Source organism: Manacus vitellinus, unplaced genomic scaffold, assembly GCF_001715985.3.
Source record: "Manacus vitellinus isolate BGI_N305 unplaced genomic scaffold, ASM171598v3 scaffold_11_pilon, whole genome shotgun sequence".
Lineage (NCBI taxonomy): Eukaryota > Metazoa > Chordata > Aves > Passeriformes > Pipridae > Manacus > Manacus vitellinus.
The window spans coordinates 1,864,991-1,890,164 of record NW_021938895.1 but is presented as its reverse complement, the minus strand read 5'-3'; the positions used below and the strand labels follow the sequence as shown (position 1 = coordinate 1,890,164).

The 25,174-nt window shown below is 37.0% G+C and overlaps 1 protein-coding gene across 7 annotated transcripts in view; it reads left to right on the top strand.

Annotated features, from left to right (window-relative positions):
- The window catches only part of SUPT3H (SPT3 homolog, SAGA and STAGA complex component), a 276,071-nt gene that overhangs the window by 46,430 nt on the left and 204,467 nt on the right, over positions 1-25,174 (top strand). The window contains exons 3-4 of one of the 7 annotated variants that reach the window (XM_029965826.1): positions 1,068-1,147; positions 2,080-2,225. The exons of the other annotated variants lie outside the window; for them this stretch is intronic. The gene's annotated coding sequence lies outside the window, so the exon portion shown is untranslated. The remainder of the gene's footprint in view (positions 1-1,067; positions 1,148-2,079; positions 2,226-25,174) is intronic. 7 annotated transcript variants of the gene reach the window in all.

Below are 25,174 nucleotides of genomic sequence, written 5' to 3'. Positions count from 1 at the left end.
AAAATGGAAGTTCACTTCTGAGTTCCATAGGGGATGCTTTGAGTCACAATTACACTCACAAAGGAAGTATTATGCTAAGGAATGTCTCTGGTAAACTATGAGCTTGATCTTTGACGACAAATGAAATCTTAAAAGTCAATTGTAATGCAACACTAAAAGATAATTACATCTTTCACTGGTTTTGAAACGTGTTTTGGAACTTTTAAGCTGTGCTTTATTTCCAAACATTTTGCCTTATGTCACTCAAAAGTTCATCCAGCGTATAAACAGTGTGATACCCTGCTGAAAGTTTATTTGTATTTAAATGTTTGTTTCTATGCTACAACTGGAATGGTATAAATATTCTGCTCAGAACAGCGTGATGACAAACTTGTTAAATTGCATTTGCTTGCAAGTTTTACGATATATACTATAACGAGATCCTGATTTTCATAATACAGAGAGTCCTGGTGCAGTTTCCTCAGGTGCAGGTATTCCCTGTGGGTGTTAGTAGTGTATCTGTTTCCACTAGAGCAGCTTCTATTTTTTTCCTTTAAGGAGTGAAACCTCTCCCCTTGGCTCTGTTTTTCAAACTGAGGAGTAATTATAATTTTTGGAGGAAGAGGACTGTGTTTTTTGATGGTTCTTAGCCAATACATTTAACATACTGTTCAATTTCAAATACTTGCACGTTTTAGGAAACTTCTGTTGTTAGACTTGGATATCTTGTAGACCTCTCATTTCCAACATCTCTGTGACAGCTCAAGTGTGCTGATACCACTTTTATACAAATCTGTTAAAGCAAAAGCTAAAACTGCCAGTTGATTAAAAAAAACCTGCAACAGCAAAGTTATTTTAGCATTCCTTCATTTTGAAATGGTACTTATTGGTGTCTGCAAGCAAGAGCAATGAACATCTGAGTGTTACTGCTGCCTTTCCATGATGACTTTGTGTTCTCTGCCTTAGAACCTTTTTCTAGGTAAGATACAGTTTGAAGTGGACAGTTCCCAAGACCACTGAGCACATAAAGGGGGAAAAAGTGCTGTTACATTTCTAGGGTAAGCAAGTGTTGTCTGTTTTTTGTACAGTGCAATCAGGCTGCTGAAGATCACATTAAACCTTAAACTGAGCTGTTCTTTAAATTAAGAAGATGGTCATCTCTTACCCAGTGAGTACCTTATGTCATAGCAAGTAGTAAAAATGGTTTTCATTTCCTTTGAGTTGCCAGCTCTCTCACTTCTTCATGGCACAGCAAAGATGTTTTCCAGGGAAATAATCTAACCCCTGGTCGGGCTTTGAATAAGGGGCTACGTCTTAATGGTCAGATATGTCTCACCTTGATTCTTCCTGCTACTCAGACATTCTTTTTTGGCAAGTATTACTTTTCTTATGTTCCTCAAATACACATCTTGTAGACTGTACAGCAACTGAGGAAAAAGCCCTTTGGTTAAATGCACCCATTCTGAACAGCCAATATATGGTGTTTAAGATCATCCTAACCTTCCAGCTATTTTCTCCTGTGTCTTTTTTTTTTCTTTTTTCTTTTTTTTAAAGTCAACTTGCAGAAAATATGGGAAACTTGTCTCATATAACAGCTGAGGATGTGGCTAGGTTAAGGCAGGAAACTGCTACCCACAATGCAATGTTACATACACTACCACTTAATAAAATTTATTTCAAACATGCTACTGACAAAACCAAAGAAAAATAATATCCTAACTATGCTAGTTAGTACACTAAATATATCTAGGGAAAAGTGAAAGTAATCTCTCCAGAGCCTTTCTTGCTTCTGGGATACAATGCTACTGGTAGTTAAACCAAGGCAGATCTCAGAAGTTGAAAAGTAGTGACCTATTTTTAGAAAATATTCACATTGCTCTGGAAATTAGTGATTATGTGCTTTTTAATAACAGTCAAAGTTATTTTATATAGGCAGAATTCAGATAAGCTCTCTCCTTAGATTTTTCTGGTTGGCAAAATATCCTCTTATGTAGTTTTAAAACTGGCAGCTTTTCGTGCTCCATCCCATTTTCAGTGAATCTTACCTTTGCTGTAGCCAAGCAGCATTTTACCTCTCCCTCCCACTTAATCTATTTGTAGGTTGGTGTGAAAATATTTTCCATGTTGTGTGTGGGAAAGGAACTGAGAAGAGGAAAGTTCATCTTCCTTGACTGTATGAAGATTTAAGAGTTGTAGTTGTGTTATTTGGTTGCCTGCTGTTTGAAGAGTGTAGTCGTTTGTGAGAGGTAAATAAATTAAGTTGAATTCTAAGATAAATTTAATAGACTTGAATCTTCTGTGAATATTTCCAAATCTTGGACAGAGATATATGAGGTCACTGATGCTGCTGTGCCATAAATGCCCTGAAAATCTTGTTCTAGATACATTCTGGTTTCTGTTTGGTTTTAAATGCATGTATGTTAAGGGTGATCCTCTTACAGAACATTTTTGAAGCTCTTGCCTCTATAGTCAGAGAACACTTATCAAGAACAGCTGCTGGAGTGCTGTGGATCCTATCCATGGACTCATGGTGGTCTGCTGAACAACGTTCTTCAAGTTTGACAGGTGAGACAGAGACTCTCCAGTGCCACTGCTTTTGGATGAATCTAGCTGTGGTTGGAGAAAGTGCATCTTGCCAAAATATATGGGTAAGACCACACACAGCCTTTAAAATAGTTATTGTAAGCTTATTTTTAGGCAGTATATGTCTTGACAGTTCTTTTATTTGCATGCCAGTTTCACTGCTGCTTATAGATTTTTTCATTTATTTTAGTAATGGCAATTGCAGATTTAGATCTATGTTTGTAAAGCTTTTGCACAACATTTACACTGGAAAAATACAGACTTGCTACTTTCAAACCTCAGTCAAGATTAGAGAACAGATTTTAAAAAAATGTTAAAGCAGAGTATTCACACTCTTCAGATTTGGTGTCAGTGTTTTTATATTCAACCCCATTTTCAGGGGCATAGTTCAGCAATAAAAATTTGCTTCTGGTTTTAAAATTATACCAGTTTTAGTAGCTTCTGTGCTTGTATAAGTCTGCAGCAATGTAGATTTAAGACATAAAATTAGTTCAGTAAGTAATAAAAACGATTTTTTTTTTAAATTGCATAGTTATTAAATACTGAATTTAGAATCTGTATTTTTTTATATGTTATAACTTCTGGACAGTATTTTTCATGTATATTTTAATGTGTAGAATATCCTTTGCATTCTAAGTGCCTACTTCAACAGTTGGCTCCATAATGTGTATTTAAAATACTGTATGTTTAACTGACAATGTAGAAGGGCCTTGCACCCTGTAGAATTTCTGAGTAAACAATACCCATTTGGTAGCTTTCAGAACAGATGTTTTTTAAATACCCCAAGAGAAATTAAATATAATACTGAAATGGAATATCATAAACCATTCATTGGGTAGTGATGCTTAAAAGTTATGGATCCACAATGACATGTTTTTTTCCCTAGTTCTGTATTTTCCAGAGAATCTTGCATAATTAATGCATGACTATTTCTCAGCAAAACATTACTCATTTTTTTTATTACTGAACATTGCATAGGACCGTTGTTTATCGCAGTGGACTTTACAGACAATTAAGGAAATAGTCCCTGCCCTGAGGAATATACAATTAAATATATGCAGCCAACCATTTAAGAAAAGTATGAAAAAGAGGGAGGGGAAAACCCCATTATAATGAAGTGTAATAAAAAATGAGTGATTTGAAGAACTTCATGGGGTAGGGAGAGTAGTTACTTGTAATTTTATTATTAACTTTCTCCACATATTCCAGCATGAAAAGTGTTGGTTATTTGTGTGCAATTGGCTGATCTTGGTTTCTGCTTGAACTTGAGCAGGATGGCTGATCATCACGGTTGCTTCTTCATTTTTTTGGAAATAAACCCCCCAAAAAACCAAACCCAACTCCATAACATTTCCTTATGCAGTGAATGCAAGAGGAAATACTTCTGTGCTGTTTGTGATACTTACATAAGTTTGAGATCCTCAGATCTGTAACCAGTATTTTCTAGGAGGAAAAAAGTAAAATCAGATACTTCCATCCTTTCTCCCATTTATCTCTCAATGTCCTTTTTTCTTTCTTTTTTCGTGTGTTTTTCTTTTTCTTTTTTTTTTTCAAGTGTTTAATACCTGGATTTACTACTTTGTCACAGCTCGTCAACAGTCTAAGCTTTCCCTTGTAATTAAAAATGTATTGTGGTTTTCTGTTGGAGAAGAGATCTGAAGATCATTCATGAGAAAGAGTTGAAAAGAGGATGAGAAGGGCATGGAAAGAATAAAATTGGAAGGAGAGTTAAGAAGAAAATCTTGGGTTTTAATGAGTTTTGCTTTTAACAAAAAAAAATTTTGTAGAGAAGGAATACTGAAGGTGAAAAGAAATGAAGGCATTGTAACAGGGTGAAGAACAAGAAGATGCCCATGGGGTCAGCACACACAGGAGAAAATTGTGCTCTGGTCTCCCAGGGCCTGTGAAACCCAGTTTGTTGTGAAGTGCCTGGCTGGGGTCGGGGTGGTGTTGAGCTCCTTTGGAGGGAATTGGGCTGTCTCTGCACAGCACTTACAATGGCCTGGGCAGGTGTTCCTAGAGAAAAGTGGAACTTGAGAGATGTTATGGAGAGTATGGGAGATATTTGTATGACATTTCCAAGGCGTGCTGGGTTGTGTGCAGAGTTGATTGGTTGATTTTTCACACCTGGAGGAGAAAGGCAGCATTTATAGATGGGACGTTCACTGTTGTCCAGATAAGCAGGTGTCAATTCTTTTTAAGATTTTTTTTTTGTGTGTGTGTCATACTTTGAGAATAACAAACTGCTTGGTAACTGAATGGTGGTAATGGAGAAAAAGTACAAAAATGAATTGGCATCATTCCTTCCACTCACAGCTCTTCCTCCTCTGACCTTCCAGCCCTGGAAGTGAGGAAGCAGAGCTCTTTTTAGAGAGTCCTTGTGGATTGGTTACCAGAATCGAGACCTGTAGCTTGTAAGATAAATAATACAAGCTTTCATTAAATATTCTGTGTGGATAAGACAGTATATGTGTTATTTTCTTGTTAAAACTTAGCTATTTTATCGCTTTAACTATTTGTTTCTGTTCTGTTTAGATGGATAAACAGTCATTTGTTTTAAGAAGATAAATCACTGCATGCACTCGTTAACTCCATGTGGGAAGTGTCTAGTGAGCACCCAACAGAACTGGTTCTTTGGAGCACTGACAGTTGGGTGAACTGGGTTCTTTTAGCTTGGAGACTCAGTCTATAGTCAAAGTGAATTGTTGTGTTTCCATTTCAGGACACAGGTTCTGGCTCTGCTGCTCGGCTGTGTTTAGTGTGAGGGGTCAGAGGTGCTAGGTAGGATGAAATCCTCTCTTTTGTCACAAAAAGATGCTGATGGGCAGCCCAGAAACTGTTGGAAATTGCCTCCTGATTACAGCATGTGTGAGGACAGGCCACTAAGCACCTGAATTGCTTTTGGCACTGTATGACCAAATTCCTTGTTAGCAAAGGGAATAGGAGTGTGTTGGAACAGGACCCAGTGTTGTTGGAAAATTTGGCAGCATAGTCATAAATTGGTCCAGGCTGAAAAAGAAATAAGGTTCACTCGAATCTTTTAAATTCTTTCCTGAAATCATTTTGCTTCTGGTGTGGTGTTTCAGTTGTTCCAGCCCTGAAAAGACTTTGGAACCAAGGTTATCACTTTCTGAAGAGTAGTTCGTGACTCAAACCGATCTGTTTCATGTGCTTGCATATCAAAGAGTGTGGGGGTTGGTTAGTATTTGCATGGAATTCTTTTTTTGTACCTTATGGCCTTGGTATTTTAAAGAAATCTTTATTTTAGGGGTGGGGGATCTACATTACGGATTATTTCCTGTGACATTTACTTTGTACTAAAATCCATTAGATGAGGTTGGTTATAGGAGTTCTGCCCTCTATGACATTTGTCTCCTTTGGATTCCGTACTTTATGTTTGTGATGCCAGAACAGCTCCTTGTATCCAGGCTCTTTGTGTCTTTGGGAGCCCCCTGGGGGTGTCCCAGTTGGTGCTCCCATGGCTCAGACAGTGCTCTGGGCACTTGCTGCTTTACCATAAACCATAATGGTAACGGAAATGTGGCTTTCCATGAGCCAGAGTTCATTCCCATGGCATGGACTGTAGGGTTGTGGCCCTCAGAAATAACCAATCTCTGCAAGGTATAAAATGAGCTAATGTTTTATCTCTCACAGTTTGTGCCTTTATTGCTGCATAGGTGGACTATATCTTATTTTAAAAAGAAACTTCAGTAGCTGCTGGGATTTGGGCATAAGGCAGACTGTTCTGTTTTATGTTGCCATCTTTATCCTGCTCATTTGGTAAAATGGCTAATTGTTGCACTTTCTTCAAAGTCTTTTATTTTTTTTTTCTTTTTAATGAACATCTCAATGTTTTCTTGCTTTTTAAGTCTAGTTTTGCCCAGTGTGTGTTTGCAGCAGCTTTGCAGCTGAATGTTTGTATTTCGGTTTCGGGAAAAATGATACCAGTCTGTTCAGAAATGGAGTATTTGCAGTAGTAAGTGGCATCTTTACAAGCTAAACATAATGATCAAAGAGTTGAAGAAATAACAAATTTAGTTGTCTTTTGGACAAAATTACAATGGAATAGCCTTTGGTTTGTCATTTAGCTTCAGTATGATTTATTTTTCTTCTCTTTTAATTGAAGAACAAATCCAATTCATAACTGAATGCAATTCAATCTTCTCATTTTCTGATGTGGGTAGAAAATATCTGTTTTATCTGTGTATAGAGGCTACAGTAATTCAAGCTTTATTTTTCCTTTTGAATAACAGAAATAAACTGAGAGTCAGACATTCATTACATGACATTATTATGCTCAGATGCTTTTTTAGAATTCGTGAATTTTGCAGGACATTTATTCTTTGGGTGCTTTTCTTTTCTACTCTCATCAGTAGCTATTCCTGGATTGGACATGTGACAGATCTGCTGCTAAAACAGTAAAGATTCTCTACAAGGTTGCCTAATTATTTAGAGGTGAAATCTGAAGAACTTGTAAACAGAACTATTCCCAGCTGATAGTGGGTTTGGGTTTTTTACTTTGTTTTATTTTTTTCTTTATATCTGTGTTCCCCTGTTAAAAAAAAAAAAAAAAGGAAGCTTAGCTAAACCTCTACACTGTAAAAATAAGTTGATTAAAAGAGCACAGCAACTCTTAAAGTTTCCAGTGATCCTCCTTCCAACCCCATTGTGTCTGGTACATTACAATAGTGTTTATTGATTGCATTTTTTTTCATCCCTAGAACTCCTGACTCATTCTTTGCATGGAAGGAATGCTGCTAACTTCAGAGTTAGTTATTCAGAGATTTTTCTCGTTAGCAATTGCTCATTCTGGCTCTCTGCCATCTTTCCTGCACACTATTCAAACTTTAGTATGAAGAATTACTAACTTTCATGTGCTCTGCTGGCACATGTTACACTATGAGAATACTTAACAAATATTAATAATTTTCTTCTCTTCACAGTACTCTTGGGAGAAATATGTTACTGTCTGTATCAGATATATATAGATATATATATATATATAGCTTGGTTGGAGGTTCAGAGAATAAAATTTAAAAAATGAAAGGCAACTAAACAGACTTCTCAGTCATTCTGCAGTACACAAGTAAAGGTGTACTTTTTGTGAAAAGGCTTAGCTTTATCTCTACATCTTCATAAGGTGAAGGAGCTCATGATGTCAGTGATGGATGTTGTCAATGCTACAAATCAAATACCTCAGTTTAAACAGGGAATGGATAGTTACTGATCACTTCCTAAGAAGGGGCACGGTTGAAAGGAGTGTTCTGGTCTACTGTGATGTTTCTGTGTTCTTGTACATAGATGAGCTTCATTGTATGTGTTTTCCAAAATAAAATTAACAGTTTGGACCTCAGTGTATCCACTTTTATGATGAAGAGCCTTTGTAACCTTCTCTAGGTTCCAGTGGGTAGCTTTGTGGAGACCAAGTTCCTTCACAATACTGAAAGTGATAGATTGAGGATACAAGTCTCCTTCACTTGAATATCAGGAGCTTCATGTGGCCTTAACTCCTGACACATTGGCCCTGTAGTTATTGATTTAGTTCCCTTTGAAAATAGGTAGTTGTGTTCAGCTCTTAACGTGCCCACAGTCTTACTTAGGTCACTGTTACAGTATCTCCACTTTACTTAAAGATGATAAAAAAGTATGGAAATGTGTCAAAGAAACAGGCCTTAGGTAGCATTGTTAAATAAAGGTCTTTATTAGATGCCTAAATACTGGATCTTAAAAGTTTCAGTCCAAGCTTTTGACCAGTGTTTTTTTTTTTGTTTCCTTTGGTCACTTGAACTTGATGTCCATTTGTCTTGGCTGGACTTACCATAAAGCAGGAATGACTGTGCTGAAGTTGTTGCAGTTTTATGGAATTAAGAGCTGTAAAAAAGCAGAGAGAATGGCAAAGGGCTGTAATCTGGTGCTTGAAAGGTGAGTTGAGCTGTGGGGCTGAACCACAGGCTCCTCCTTGAACCTTCAGGACGGGAGTAAATTCTTCTGTCCTTTAGTTTATTGTCTGTAAAATGGGAATGGTAATTTTCTGGTGTTTTTTCAGCTTCTTTTTTAAAATCAATAAATTTAATTTTTGTCACTTGAGGGCTGTTTAGGTACCAGTGATGAGGGTCATAGGAGTACCAACACTAGAACTGAGTTTACCTCTGCTGTGTCTAATAGAGCTTTTAGTTCTTTCTTACTGAGAAATGGAGAAAGCTGCCTGATACTTTGCCATAAAAGTAAAGTACTGATACCTTAGTATCAGTTCTACCTTAGATAGTTGAACTGATAAGTAATACTATGAAATTTTTTTTTTTTTACTTTATCCATTGCAAGAATATTTGCATTGAAGCATTGAAGAGGGTTTGTTTAGTAGAGTACTAGCATCTTTCAGTTGATTTAACCCCCTTGATGAAATCTCCTACAAGCTTTCTGATGCCAAGTTTTCTTCTCCTTTTTTTTTCCCCACTATCAAAGTTAATATCCTGGGAACTGCTTGAATTGGCTGAAGAACTTGCTAGTGAATATAGTACTGTGTATTACTGGATTTATGTTGCTATTGAGCCTGTAGCTCTAGGGACTTTTTTCAAATTTGAGGAGGGTGCAGAACATAAGCAAGTGCTCTACTTAATCTTGTCGATTAAACAGCACCCTGGAGTCACCACAACACAGTCACTGCCTGTCCCTTGTGCCTTTCTCAGTATAACTTATTGCTTTGTTTAAAAAAAAAAAATTCAGAAAAACCCAGGGCACTTACAAATCCTCTGTAAAACTAGACATTTCAACCCAGATCAACATTTTGTTGTTCAAAACAGGATAACAGCTGTGACTTTGTAAGCTACTGTTAGTGGTTTTTGGAGGCTAATTTGTCAGCTCGCTGGCACGCTGAGCTCATTTGCCGAGAGAAGTTGATGTCATCTCCCATCTCGTCCTTTGTCAGAGCTCAGCTCTCCTCTGCTTTACCCAGTGAATCCCAAACAGAACGTTACAGGCCAGGGCTCTTTGCCAGTGGCATTAGTTTTCTGTTTATGCAACTTCAATTTAGATCTTTCATGACTAAACGCAAAATTCAGTTGTCATGTGAGAGTTGATCACCCCTTTCTTTTTTGTATCCTGTGTCAGTGATATGTGGCTCCTTTTTGTGTGCTTTGAATTAAAAAAAAAAAAGTGAAGAGCAGAAATGTTTATTGTTTTCAAGTATTGCTACTTAATTTGTTCAAACAGTATTCAGTGTAGTTTATTATTGCTTGTTCTGTGTCGAGCACAAAATAGGGATTTTGTGACTGATTATTTAATGACTACAGCTATTGATTAAAAATAAGATTTCTCGGAAGAATGAGTAAATGGCTAAAATCAGTGATTATTAATTAAATGTCAATACTGCACATTGTTTCAACACAAAATTACTTAGAATTTGTGTTGAGCATCTGTTCAAACTGCAAAACCACGTTTTTTCAGGTTCTGTCTTATTTCTAAGAAGTAAGTGCAACATTGTCAGGGAATTTGGTGGAACCCTGGTAGTTTTAATCTGGTAAATTGCTCAGTGACTTTTTAGTAGCCTTAGTGTCTCAGTAGCTTTACTATATGTAGTGGGATATAAAGAAGAGATCCTTTCTTGTAAGATACCAGCTAAATAATAGATGAGACATTAAGGGTAGAAATAGTTCATTTTCACAGCAGAGCAAAGTTACTTGGAAGATCTACCAAGGATCCTGGAGAAGTGAGAAAGCTCATGGCAAAGTTATTTAGGAGAGTGAAATGCTGGTTGTGTAGACCCAGCCAAGATATTGCACAGAATTGGTTGGGTGGTAAAATAGGTGGAATTTTTTACTGATAAACCCAATGTCACCTGCATGAACTCTGTGCTGTTTCTTTTCATAGAAAAAGAAATTTACACTGGAGAACTCTCAAACCTGAGCGGTCAAGGCTTAGTAGTTGTTAAAAACTGATTAGATTTTAAAGGAATTAAGAATATCTGAGGAAAACAGTGTTACAGATAGTTCTGCTGTTGTGCTCACCCTGTTGTAAAAAACAATACTGTAGAACTGAATGAATTCTGTACAAGGAGGAGACACTGCCACTAAACTGGCAGGGTGCTAAAAGCCTGGGAAGACACAACTGGAAGAGGAATGTGATAGAAATCTGGATTATGAGCGATGTGGAGAAAGTGAATGGAAACAATTATTTCCCTTTTTCATAACAAAAACTAGGGGCACCTAATTAAATTATCAGATGGCAGGCTTAAAATGAACACAAGGAAGTAGTTTTTTAATAGTGCATAATTAAAGTGTTGAATTCATCATCTCGTTGCCACAAGGTGCTGAAGAGGCCAAAAAATGTAGTAGCTTAAAAAGGATTAAGAGAAAATCATGCAGGTGAAGTTTATCTATAGCTATAAAACACAGTTGTCTAGTTGTAACCTCGGGGAAAACTTCAGGTCTGTTGGAGGGAAAACCAAGCTGGGGCTTTCCCTAAGAATTCAGTACTGGCCTTTATGGAGAGAACTTGATCTCTGTGCAGATTCCTATTCTGAAGGGTTGTGTACAGATAAAGTGATAACAGCAGTGAGATTATAGAGCTACACACTGTGAACAGTGTTTTACCGGGGGGAAAAGTCACCAGATCTTCAAAGATCTGGTGTTAGTGCATAAATGAGTAAGTGCTGTAAAATCAGGATGCAGGAACTTAAGAACTTTAATTGCTTATGCCTATAAAGGTAAGTGGGCTTACCTTGTACCTTACTGTAGAATTATTTTTAAAAGCATGTAACCTCAATAGTATTAATTTGATTTGTAATTTATCCATCATTCAGACATTAATATTTCACTGTGAATTTTTCAATCAATAAGGTGTTTTCTGGTTTCAGTTTATCAGGTTAGTATGACTGCCCTCAATAGCTGTAGGTGTGATAAAAGTGAGGGTTCAAATGGGAAAGGAATTACTGTTTCAAAAACTCTGAAAAATGCTAGTTTTAAATAATATACTTTAATCTTGTCACAGAATCACAGAATGGCCTGGGTTGGAAGGGACCTTAAAGATCATCCAGTTCCAACCCCCCTGCCATGGGCAGGGACACCTTCCACTAGACCAGGTTTCTCCAGGCCCCATCCAACCTTGTTTTGAACACTTGCAGGGATGAGGCATCCATAGCTTCTCTGGGCAACCTGTGTCAGTCCTTTTCTGAAGGAAATAACCCCACTGAAAGTTATGTGAATACCCATGATATTAAGGCTACTAAAATTCTACTAATTCATCTAAAATGACTGACTTTTGGGAAAGATTCGTGTGTGTATTTACTATATCCTATTTTTTTTCCCTAAAAGTGTGCTTTGATGAACCCCCTTGGGCATAAATTTGATTCCATTTCATCCTTAGGTATGAAAAAAATTAAGCCTTAAGGTGGGATTAATAATAAAAAAAATTTCAAGATATAACATTATAGATGATAATTTATGTCTTAACATGTTGGATGGGCAAAATACACAAGAAACCATAATGTGTACATCTATTATTAAATGCTTAATTTGAGATTTTTCTTTTATTTCAGTTTTGAATCCAGCATTTATCGTCTTAGATTTCAGCCACACTTTTATATATGCCTGAGGGTGAACTCTATACCTCTTTTTATGGAGTAGAAACACAAGAAGGTATCACATTGCCACCTGGACTGATCTATCCTCATATTGTCACAGATTTATGATGATCATATCCAAACACTTAGTACTTTCTTTGTCAGACATTTCAACTCAGTAAACGAATAAATCAGAACTTGCTTCTGAAGGATTCACAGGTGCAAATGTGTCTGATCACATCTGAAGTATATTCAGAAGCATTGGTACCGTGTTTTGGGATTGCAGAAGGACCACACGTAGTGTAAGTGGTTCTTTAATGGTTGCATAAAACACAGACCTGTTTTCTCTGTGATTATTTTCAGAGGTAGTAGGTCAAAATTTCTAACATCCCCTTCCTCTTTCCCATCCATTAAAGACCTTTGTGAGATAGTAGTTCTGTGACCTGACTGATTTCTGCATTGCCAGGTGATCATATAAAAGCCTCCCACACCTCTGCCAGTGTGGGAACAAGGTAGTGGAGTTGCCTTTCCTTTCTGTTGTTCTTAGATTTCAAATGGAATATCTGTAGTAAGACAGGCTTAACTGTAGACTTCTCTTCCTCCTCTTCCTCCTGCCTGAACTTTTTAAGATAGTCCATTGATTTTTTTTTCTTTTTTCCCCCCCTAGTGACAATCAATATTTAGATCAGCAGAAATGTCATTTTTATATTTTGATAATTTTGTAGTGTGACAACCTGCCTATGCAGTTACCTGCTTGCTAATCTGTGTATTTGTTGGAGATGATGAAGGAGGACATTTGAGATGAAGTAGTTACTTTTTTTCCTTGTTAAAAAGGAAAATTACTTTTATTTCAATGCATAGACCTTATGGACTTTTTCGGTGTCTGATGTTACTGTAATGGTATAAGACTAACAGCAAACACAACCCTCTCTTAAACAGCAAATTCATTTTGATTTTGCCAGAATGCCATTGCATTTTTTTATTTGCTTTATTGTTGTAGGAGTGTGAATATTTTGAAAGGATGTAAAACTGAAAACATTGTAGTCATTTTTGTTTGCTGATTGCTGAAAAAGCCTGGAGTATGGGTTGAGCCAGACAATTAGCTTAATATTGGCATGTGTTGCATCATTAGTACTTCCAAATAAGCATCACCCAAATATGTGTTTGGGGTTTTTTTTCCCTAGAAGTAGCAAGTAAATAGCTTTGTGAAAATGTAAGCAAAGTGTTTAATCGTGAGGAATTTGTCTTGTTATCACAAACCCAGACCGAGTCTCTTGTTCATATATTTCACTGTTTTGTCTGTAGCAGGGCCAGAATTGGTTAATTATGAAAAAAGTATAAAAATTGTGCAGGAGGACAGCTGTGCAAAACCTGCTCATATGGGGGAAAGAAAACTCACCCAAGTGATTGAAGTTTGTGAAATACAAGTGTATTTCCTAAGTTATAGATAACAGGAATTTAGGAATTGTTTAGTTCAACTTCAACCTGAGGTATTGTGTTGTATTATGGCCATCAGCACATTTTACAGAAAGATGAAAACAACTTTGCAGTAAACAGATGGAATAATCAGCTTTCCAAGAAGGTCTCATTGTAATCCTTAACACAGAGATAAAATTTTAAACCTCAGATCATGAGGTTTGTATTTGTTTCAAAATATGTGAATACTAGTCTCAAGGATCTAAGACATGTTTGAGTACTAGTGGGTCATTGTCCATGTAAACATTGAGCTATAAAACCATTCAGCAAATTATTCAATGGTCCTGTTTTTCTTGATATTTGAGTCCTACTTTCCTCTTGTCCTCAAGCTCCAGATCTAGTCTTTGGTGCTTTGATTTGGCAAGGGATTTGGATCACAGCTGATTTAAGGCTCTTTTCTTTAGGCAGTGGTTTGTCTTTATGAACATTCTGCATCACTATTACCCTTTGCTCATTGGCCCATTTATGCAAATTCTGACAAAATTAAGGGGAATTGGGGTGATTGATGGCTGGGCAGTGTAATTCATATGCCCTCTTCTGAACCCTTTAGCATGGAGATGGATACTGGGAGATGGGCGAATTCATCTTCCCTTTTTAAATAGCAGCTGTACTTGATTTTGGTGGATGTTACACTTGTAACCTTTCCAGATTTGTGGAAATTTTCTTGTCCCATTTAGTCTTTTCTAAGGCTGCCCTTTGCTTATCTTTGTCTTGCTAACTTGTCCTCAACATCGTCGTCTGCAAATGAGTTATACAACATGAGTACCCTGTGTGGGAATTCTTTCTTTCAGTTAATGGGTGATCTGAGGGTTGGGCTACATTTTAGAAGGAAATAAGCATTTCTGTTTTTTGGAACTCAACAGAGAGAGAAAAGCTCTGTGAAGCCTTTCTGCTTTCTGTCAGGGCCATGACATACAGGTGATGTGCAATGACATAACCTCTCATGTTTTTGATGGTATCATCAAAAGATTCTGAACCAACAGGGAATAGTTCCTTCTCCTGTTGATTTACAGCACTTACATCTCCTGTTAACTGAATGATTTTGTCTTTTACCCGTCACACAGATGTTTCAGGTTCATATTGATAAGTGACAGATTTGCTTTCAGGGCTTGTGAGTGAGAATACCCACAGATCAATAGATTTAGCTGTGAATTCCAACAGCAATGTCTCCTGTGTAAGAGCAGGACTGAGTACACTCTTTCCATTGGATGAAGAGAAACATTTAGTTTGTTTTGCCTCCGAACCTTTCTGTTACTCAGAATATTTTAACCTCATAGAGTTGCTTAGAGTTTTAAAAACTGGAGCAGTTAGTTCCAAAATATTTTGGGTCATTTGGTGAGGGCTACTCGCTGCCTTCAAGTTCCAGGGCAGTGTCTGTCTGAACTTGCTGGTTCTCATTACAGCATCCCCTGGACCAGGATGGGTCTGGTGAAAGCCCGTGTCCCTCCTCGGTGGTAAATCTCTCAGTGGTGGCAGAAACTTCTGTTGTAACTCTTAAGTACATTTTATTTCTGGTGTTAACCAGGCATGAATCTTCTCTTCCTGTTCTCTTATGGCTGAATAGTTGTTGCAAGAGGGATTCATTTCATTAACTTCACATTTGTGCTTGTCAGCGAATGCACCTGAGCGAGTGAGCACGACCCTCCTTTCTGTAGCCAGTGCTTTTCATACTCACACTGATGGAGAGCAGGGCCAGGAGGTGCAGTCTGCTACTTGGATGTTACTGTCAGAATTTTTGCCATAAATGTGTGCTGCTGGACTTGTCACAGTGTGTTTGTTGGTGGGTCAGGTCTTTAAGGTGCTTTTTCTGTTGTTTTGTGTGAACGATGTAAAATAGTGTTGTTATTGACCTTGAAGCTTCTCTTCTAGGCTGTGTAGCTGGACCTTAATCTCAGATATGCTTGTTTTTTTTCTTTTCTTTTCTTTTTAAATGTGCTGATTTAATATTTTTTTTCTTAGAGTACAACCACTTCTATTATATTTTAGTACAAATTGACTGTATACTTCTATTACTTTTCCATATGATGTTTGTATCACTAAAACTCCTTAAATAAAGACAGCTAAGAATTTTAAATTTTGTTAGGGTAATCTGTGTCATCTTTCTTTTTCCTTCAGTAACTACAAAAACCCCAAAGAAATAAAAACAATCCATCAGTCAATCCTAAGGCCTTATAATGTTCATCATGTTTCTTCTCTGAAGCGGATCCTGCAGTCCCTTTTGTAAATCAGCATCTTTGCTTCTGGAAGCAACTCAGAGAGGCTTGGCTGGGACAGGAACGTGTCCTGAGGCATCACAAATTTAACACCAGCCCATTGAAGAGACTCTCACCCCAACAGAGAAACTACACCTGACTTCAGCACTTTCTGGGTTCATTGGAACCTCTGATTTTTCACTCACACCCTCGATTGTTTGAAATCTTGGGAGAATGTAATATTAGTGGCAATATTAGTGACTGCAGCTGCAGTTAAACTGAGTTCTGAGCTAAAGGCAATGCTTACCTTTCCTCTTAAACCTCTCTTCTCTTCCTGGTAGTGGATGATATGTTCCCCTTTTCCCAAGTTTGTGATTTAGATGTCATCTTCAATTCCTCCAAGATTTACCTCAGAGCAATTATGGCATATCTTGATGCTGAGCGATTTGCAAGATAACAGTATTTCCTTCAAACTTTCAAGTCAAAGTTTAATGCCTTGTGATTTATTTTAATTAACTCTGAAAGAAGTTTTTTTTTTAGATTTTTTTTTTTTCTTTGGCATGTGAACTCCTTTGGAAATGTGTCTGCACAGCTTCTTTGTACTCTGTCATTGGAGCATGTAAGTAATCTGTGATAATAAAAATTAAAGGCCATTCCAAGAGGAATGAGAATAGTATGTAAAATAAAATACATCATCTAAATTAATGTTTGTGAGTGGATAATATTTAAAATGAGAAATTCTTTTAGCACAGGTGTTACTTTTTTTCTGAGTTACTATTTCAAGTTCATTTTCATTTACATTATGTCCATTGTCCTCTCAATAGCAATTGAAACAGTGAATATATTCTCACTGCACTACTTGTGTTGTTTTTAGGAAGTTTATTTCTTCTAAGAAAATAGGTGATATTAAATATTTGGTCATTCCAGGTGGAAGTAAAATAATAATACAAACAAATCTTAGCTCTAAGCTTTGAAGAAAATTGTTTAAAAGCATAAAATTCATATTGGGACAACTCTGTAATCTCAGAGCTGCCTTCTGTTTAATGCAAAGGCTCTGTGAGTCCTGCTCAGCCAAAGCTGAGAGCAATCACTGGAGTCTGGGCTGCTGAAAAGGATGGATTTTTTTTTCTTCCCTTTTTTTTTTTTTTTTCATGTGGACTGAATTCCCTTTTACAAAATGGGCATGTTTCCCAGGAAAAACATGATACTTCACTAATCAGGATGGAGCCTTATCCTGCAATGGGACCTACATTTTGGTCTTTTTACCACATCATTGCTGTTTTCTACATGGACAAAAATAGATATAGAGTAAACCAACCCAAAAAGTCAATTATAGGGTTTTATAGTGATGTACTGTGAAAAAGTTGGTCATGTTTTTCATTATACAGAATGTTCTTTCCGAAGACATAAACAGAAAAAAGCACATATGTTTGATTTTAAAAATAACTGTGCTTAGCTGTTTAAAAATGCTGGAGACATTTTGGATAGTTCTAAATGATCAGCATCATAATTATATGATAAAACTTCTGTGTAAAGAACTGTCTGGTTTATAATTATTTAACTGTTGGGATTTTGGGGTTCAAGAGGTATACTTTGAAAAATTTCTCATACATATCTGAGAAGTCTGACTTATTCATCTTCCTCTCCTCTCTAATCAGGAAGTAACTGTTAAATCTGTGATGTCAGTTTAGGGGGAATGATTTAATTTAAAAAGTATTAACATGTGAAAGAAATATTGGAATGAATGAAAACAGTTTGGTCCACCAATATTTAAACCAGTAGTTATGCTGGGATAGCGTAGTGCAGGAGAGATGCTGAGGTAATAGCTACAATTATAGTATCAAAGCAATAAAAATTAATGTATAATAATAGAATTATAAACGAAACCCACATTTTTCAATTGTGAGGGCCTGAAGTTCAGTGGATAAATCCACAGTTGGACATCCACGGAAATGTGGTAAGAATTCCAAAAGTATGGAGCTCTGGCCTGTGCTTCACATTGTTTTCATGGCAAATGGCAAATGCTCAGGACTTCTGCAAATGGGTCCAAATTTGTTTAAGTTTCTAAATATGGGCACTAATATTTGAAAAATCAGAAAGATTTAAAGATGGTAAGAGTTATATCAATTAGAATAACTGCTTTTCAAAGAGTAAATGCAGTTGGGTTTTTTAGGTAGCTTAATTTAATTTGTTACATTTAATTCTTGCTAAATGTAGAGCCCTAGAATCACAGAATGGTTTGAGTTGGATGGGACCTTAAAGACCACCTCATTCTAACCCCCTGCCATGGGCAGGGACACCTTCCACTAGCCCAGGTTGCTCCAAGCCCCATCCAACCTGGCCTTGAAAACTTCCAGGGATGGGGCAGCCACAGCTTCTCTGAGCAACCTGTGCCAGGACCTCACCTCCCTCATAGGGAAGAATGTTTTCCTTAGATCTCATCTAAATCTTACCTCCTTCAGCTTCAGCTTCACTCCAGGCCCTTGTAAAAAGTCCCTCCCCATCTTTCTTGTAGTCCCCCTTTAGGTACTGGAAGGTCCTATAAGATCTCTCCAAGCCTTTTAGTTTGAGTCTGATCCAGTTCCTAATAAATTTAATGGAAAATTTCGAAACTTTTTATTTATATGTTTATTGCTAATATGTTTTCCTAATTTGCTTGTTGTTTTGCTTGACACTGAAACTATGTAAGCAGTTGCTTGCTTAGATTTATATGAAAACAACTTCAATCTTATGCTTTAAAGAGAAATAATTAACAAAAATTGCTATTCCTTATGTCAAAATCATCAAATGTATAATTTAATAATAGAGATACTAAGTTGGTTTTTAATTTTTTAATGATTTTTAAGCAGTCTGTTTCTTGTTTGCAAATACTTTGTGTTTCCAGTACACTGACCACAGTCAAAGATATTCTATTGCTTGGGTAGTGTCCTCCTACTCCTCTCCATTGTCAGTCTCATCTCTTTTATTTTTCCACAGAAAGCAGAACTTGCCACAATCTTTTCATTTAGGTGCCATATTTATGAGGTGCTTCCTTTGCATGTTCTGGGTAATTCAATACATATTTCCTCCTACTTCCGCAGTACAACTTGATTTCCCCGAGTGATACCACATTTCACTTTCTCGAACTTTTAGTATTGTATTCATTCTAAATATCTTCTAATTAATCCATGGATGTCTCAGGCTTCCTTGTGCTCTAATTCAGCCATTGAACATGTCTTCAGTTTAGGCATTTAGTGGCCAAAAAGGCACTTTAGCTTCTCTGGCCTTACCTGCTTTATCAGTTCACCCTGATAAAAAGTACTTCCACCAAAAATCTTACAGAATATTTGGCTGAAACCTTTCTTCCAAAATACGATTTCCAGATTTATAACATCAGAAGACAATTAATGTACTTGTCTATTGGTATTCTGTTTAATCAATCAATCAATCCCTTAATTAAAAAGTAGTTGCATTAAGTAATATTTGAGTGTGTCTGGTGTTGATTTCCAGTCACTTTGGCCATCTCCACTCTTTCAGGCATCTTCCTCCAGGAAATAGAGTTTCATTAGGCTATTGAGTCACCTCTTGATGTTTTTGCTAAGCCAGGAAAGTTGGATTCTTTCTCTTTTGCGATATTTTCTTGTCAATAACTTGTTTCTCTTATTTTTAAAAATGGATCCTGGGACTGGGCACATGATTTTAATATCTGTTGCATGAGTGAGGCACTGACAAGTGAAATAACTTTCCACTCTTATATCTGGTGATTGCATTAAGAGTTTTTTACTTAATATTGTAGTGGGTACTCTCAATAAATGGAATATCTGCTCTAAATCCTAATTTCTATTCAGTTTTGTCTTCTAAGTGTTGCCCCTTTTGCAGGAGCAGTGTATTTTTCTCTGAAATATGTAGCTTTGCTTTGACATTTATATCAAATGGTGTTTGTTTGAATGGGCTCCTGTTTGCTGGGTAGTCCACATCATGTTAAATGACTTTCTTGTACTGGATGGTGCTGAAATGACATCACATTGTGGGGGCAGTGTGGACTGAGGAGAAGGTGAGGAAACTGGAGAGAGAGGGATTAAATGTGAAAGGAAAAGATGGTGGTAAAAAAAGAGAGGGGTGGAGAGGGGAGCTCCAAGAACAGCTCAAATTGCCTCATTTCTCAGCCAAAAAACTGAGGAAGTCTCGGTTGCAGCATTCCTTGAAACTGTGATGTGAACAGAGATATTGAAAAAAATTATTTTTTTAACTAGGTTAAGTTGTGTCAGAAGTAGAAGTGCATGAGAGGTCCTTGGGGTCAAGGTGGTGCAGGAATTCCAAAGACAAAATAAATTATTCAGATGTATGCCCATAAGTATTGCTGCTGGGCTTAATGGAATCAAATTGTGGTTACAATAAAGGGAACTTTGTTTACATTCTCTGGATCCATTTTATGTAGTTAAGTCTAAGTAATGTTTCTTCTATAGGGATCATCACAGACTTTAAACCAGGGCCCAGCAATGGAATGCAACAGAAAAAAAGTGTGACTAAAGTATCTTTGAAATTCACTGTTCAGCCTGTAGTCAACTCCTTTAAATTTCCATTAAAATCACAGCTGCATTCACTAATATTATAAGTTAGCCTGGCCACCTGCCTGAACACCAAACTTTCTTTCAGGAAGATAAATAGTTTTCAGATTTCTCACTGCTGGAGAAGATCAGCGAATCTCGGGGATTTTTTTTGGTTCATGTAAATAAATGCATTTCTTTGTGACCACAAGGTAGGCTTCAGGTACTGTAAAGCAATTTAAATTATTTCATTTGCATTTTGTACAAGTGAGGGGATGCATTCTGATGCTGCATTTGAACTGGATGAGACATTATAACTTGTCTAGAGGTGATGACCCTTGTTTCTAACTCTTTAAAATACTTTCTTGTTAACACCATGAGAAGTATCTATAGGTAGAAATGGTGTTGGGATGGGAATGAATTTTAGACTGACACATCCCGTTACAGGTGCTCACATTTTTGTGTAAAGATGTGTAATGACTGTAATGTTAATGGAATGTTAGAGCAAAAGCAAGGAGCAAACCCACCTTTTGCAGGAGACATTTGGGGTGGCCTCTGGCTGTGAGATGATGTTGTAGAGATAAAACACATAAAGGATAAAACAGGACTATCAGCAAGACAAGAGGGCGTGGTCTCAAGTTGTGCCAGGGGAGGTTTAGGTTAGATATTAGAAAGAATTTCTTTACAGAGAGGGTGACATTGGAATGGGCTGCCCAGGGAAGTGGTGGATTCTCCGTCCCTGGAGGTTTTTAAGAAGAGACTGGATGTGACATCAGTGCCATGGCCTAGCAACCACAGCGGTGTTGGATCAAGGGTTGGACTTGATGATCTCAGAGGTCCCTTCCAACCCAGCTGATTCTATGATTCTAAGATTCTATGACTCTCTAAGCATAGAGAGTCTTCTTCTCACTGCTGCTGGAATTATGCTGTCTTCTGGTGCTTCCTGAGCAACTTAATCTCCAGGCACCATCTCATCCAATAGTTTTTGAACATTGGCTTTTTTTCCCCCCTTATTTTGAAATTCCTCTATGATGGCCAAAATAAATAACTATCTTGTAATTTGTTTTCTAGTTCAGATAATTCTTGGCTTTGTAAGTAGATTCTGTGTTTTAGCACCACTGGCCTTGTTTTACTCTGGTACCTTGGATTTGTGACTGTGGACCAGAACAGTTATTTGGGTCTGTGAAGAACAAAACTGCATCCTGTTCCTGTCTAAAAGTGAGGTAAAAGAGGTTGAATACAGACAATCCATATCTCTGCATTTTGGTTTCTGATCTATGGCAAAGAGAGGAGAAATCCTTGATCATTCACGGAGCCTGACTTAGGAGAAAGTGAATCTAAAGTTGCTTATTTGCCTCTCTTGAGAGTAATAGGACAGTTAATGTAAATTCAGATATCTAATGTTTATCTATCAAAGTTTGGACTGGTGGACCAAAAGATTTAAATAAATAATAGAGAGTAATGCTTGCTCCTCCCTTAGCATTGGGACTTACTGGGTCTCTCTTCTCTGTCTAGCTGCTGATTTTTTGTTTTGAGCTAAACTATAGAAGGATTCAATTTTATTTGGGTCTTCTGCCTCTCTAATAAGATGTTAATCAGCTAGTAGTTCATGAGTTGTTAAGGAGAGGCTGGCAGAAAGACTATAGTGAAATAAATACATTTGTCATCTGTTTTCTTAGGAAATAAACCTGAAGAATATAAAGGTGTAAATCACTGCTACTCTTGAGTCTGAACATAGGAGCAAGTCTGGAGAGCACTAAAGTTTTGGAAACAACAATGAAATAAGTAATCAGAAATCCTCAGTAAGGTTTGGGGAAGGAGATAATCATCTTCATCTGATCCAGGGATGAGCAGCATTTCCCTGAAACACACACCTTTCTATGTGCAGATGTGTTGGTCAAGTGCCATCAGACTGTAAACAGAACTGTTTATTTGTGAACTGAAATCAATTTGGAGCATCCTTGGAGCTGCAACTTAATTTTTCACTGATGATAAGTTTAAAACTTTGTTGAGATCAATTTTTTTTCCATGATGTTGCTGTTCACCACCTTTCAGCACAACGTGGTTATTAATGCTGCCAGAAGGCAGTTGCATCCACAAATATTGCACTGAAAATCCAGTCCTTCAGTTAGTCTTATATGAGTTCTTCCCTTTTTTGAGTTTTTTTTCTGAGATGCTCCTTGGTGCATCCTGATGTTCATTAACATTGTTAGTGTGACTTTACCTGGCAGATTTTGGCTGCTTGTTGCAGCATTCTGAGGTTCAGCAGACACCAGGACCTTTGTGTGATAGGGACTCTGCTGCTGTGGTAATCTTTCAGTCTGTAATGATTAATTATGAAGGGATAGGAAGAGAATTAAGGAGGTGTATAGATAGACAATTCCTACTTTTTGTTATGATTTAAAGTTTCAGAGCTGGCCATTGGTGCCTTAGACTGCTCATTATGCTTGGGAAGGAACTGGGCCATAAATAGTACAAAGGGGATGATAATGATGGTATTACTGCTTTTGGTAGTAGCACTTAATATTCAAAATATCTGTTAGCACTTGATTTGAATAAAACTCTGGTAATGTTTCAGGTGAATAAATGGAATAACTTCTTATATATTGCAAGGAAATTATCTACTGAATAAGACTTAGATACAGGAATGGAAGGAAAGAAGAAAAGTGCCTCTGTGACTTTTTTGAATGAAGACCAATAATATTTTAGACGTAAGAGACAGAACAGGAAAATGTGATACTCATCCTTCTGTTATTTCTTCACACTTTGTGTCATTTTATCTCTTCTTATTTGTACACTTCATCCTTCTCTGTGCCTGATGAATGTTTTCAGAAGTTCATTCACTTGGGGAATGATCTGATTCCCTTGAATATATATCTGGGCAATGGCTTTGACTCCATTATTTCCCAAGGACTAACCAGTCTGTTTTCCCTGGAGGTCTGAAGTAGCCTGTACACAGTCGATTGTATATGAAAGTAGAAGCAAACTTGCTGGACATGTTCCTTTTTGGAATGTTTCTGCTGTTTTCCAGTGATTCTAAGTCATTTAACTCAGAATGAAACAGTCAGAAGGTACATGATTGTGTATTTCTTTGCTGGTAGAATGTTGCCAAAATGTTAACTATACAAAATCCATAGTAAAATATGTAGACATTGTACCTTTGAGCCAATAGCAAGATGGATTGGTAATTTTAGAGTAGACAGACCTACTGACCCATGCAGTGGATTTTGAATGCAGAATTTGGAGGGAAAAAAAATATCATTTATGTAAAGAACATGTAAAAAGCTGCTGAGATTTATATCTGACAGTTGCATACATACCATGAAATACTTTCTAATCTTCAATATTTTGAGACCACCAGGCTAAGAAAAAGGAGTGAGCTTTTCCCTTTAAAGCAAGTGTGTCTTTATGTTTTGTCCCAGAATGGTCCTGCCCGTTGATGATAATATTTTTCCATTTGGTTTCTGCATTCATAGGTGAAACTTTTGGGGTTAACTGTTGCCTTAAGACTTTCAGAAGGTTTATGGTGGTAGTTGCTGCTAATTTCAGGAAGGCAGTATTAAATATTTATATTTATCCTGAAGAGCTTTTGATCACAGCTCCATCCCACTCCATTTCTGAAGCCCGCATTTTTCTCCCGTCTGTATCAACAGTCCCAACTTCTTAGAAGTTGGAGATCATAAATAAGTATTTAAAGATATCTGAAATCTATTTAGTTCCACAGATTCCTCTCTATTACCCACCTCTGTGCCACACACATACATGCAGAGGCAGAGCTTGGTGGCCCCATAAAAACTCAATATTGACCCTAAGGCCCTCTGAAAATCCGCTTTGAAATCTTGGTTTTATTTTCTTCAAGTTTTTAATGGGTAAAGTTCATATTCACAAGTATTTAAAAGGTGTGGATCAGCACCTTATTTGTAGTGTTATTTAAAGTCCTTCGTGTTCTCAAATCTGCTGAGGTTTTTTTCCTTTTTTTTTTTCTTTTTATTAGGATAATTACAGTGGGATTTTTTTATTTTTTTTTTAATAATCAAAAAGTATTTCTTTGTCCTTATGTCTAAATCTTGAAAATTCCCAGGAGGGAAATTTTCACATTCTGGAGTTTAGGACAGAGTTTTGCAAGACGCCTACTGTGTTTGGCTATTTCCATCTTAATAAGAAGGGCTTTATGTCTACTAAACCACTATTTCTATGTCTTTATGGAATTGGGCAGTGCCCAGTCCCATAAAAAGCCATTATACCATGGCTGCAGCAGCAGCATTTCTACAGGTCAGCTACGTGATGCAGTTTGTAGTCACATGTAAAAGAAGTTAAAAATTGAGTATAGAAACTTCAGGAAAAACAACTTTTCTTAGAAGTGAAGAAAATCTGTGATTGGCTGGGTTTATTTATGTGATTTAACTGGAGTGGTTTTTTTCACAGTCACTCAGGCATCTCACAGAATAAGAAGATAAGGACAAAATTACCTACCTGGAACTGTGAATTACTTCAGTGTTTTTTGAATCACTGTTGAAATGCTTTGGAATGTATTTGTGTTTAGTGTAAATTGTTGCTTTATGTTCAGCATAGCATCCTGAAGCTTTATATTTGTAGGTTTAAAGGTGGGGGGTTTTTTCCCTGTCATTTAATAGTTTCTTGTATTTATACTATTTTTATCCAGAATATTTCCATAATAACCTAAGGGAGAAAAAAGGATTTTATGATGTTATTTCAGAGCTGGGGAGTGGTAGTCAGGTAGAATTGGGTAGCTTGGTGGTTCTTTTCACACCTATCACACCTCCAAACTCTTCAGTGCTTAAAAAAAAACTAAACTGAGTAGCACAGATACCTACCAATGTTGCTGATGGTATAGGAACAGC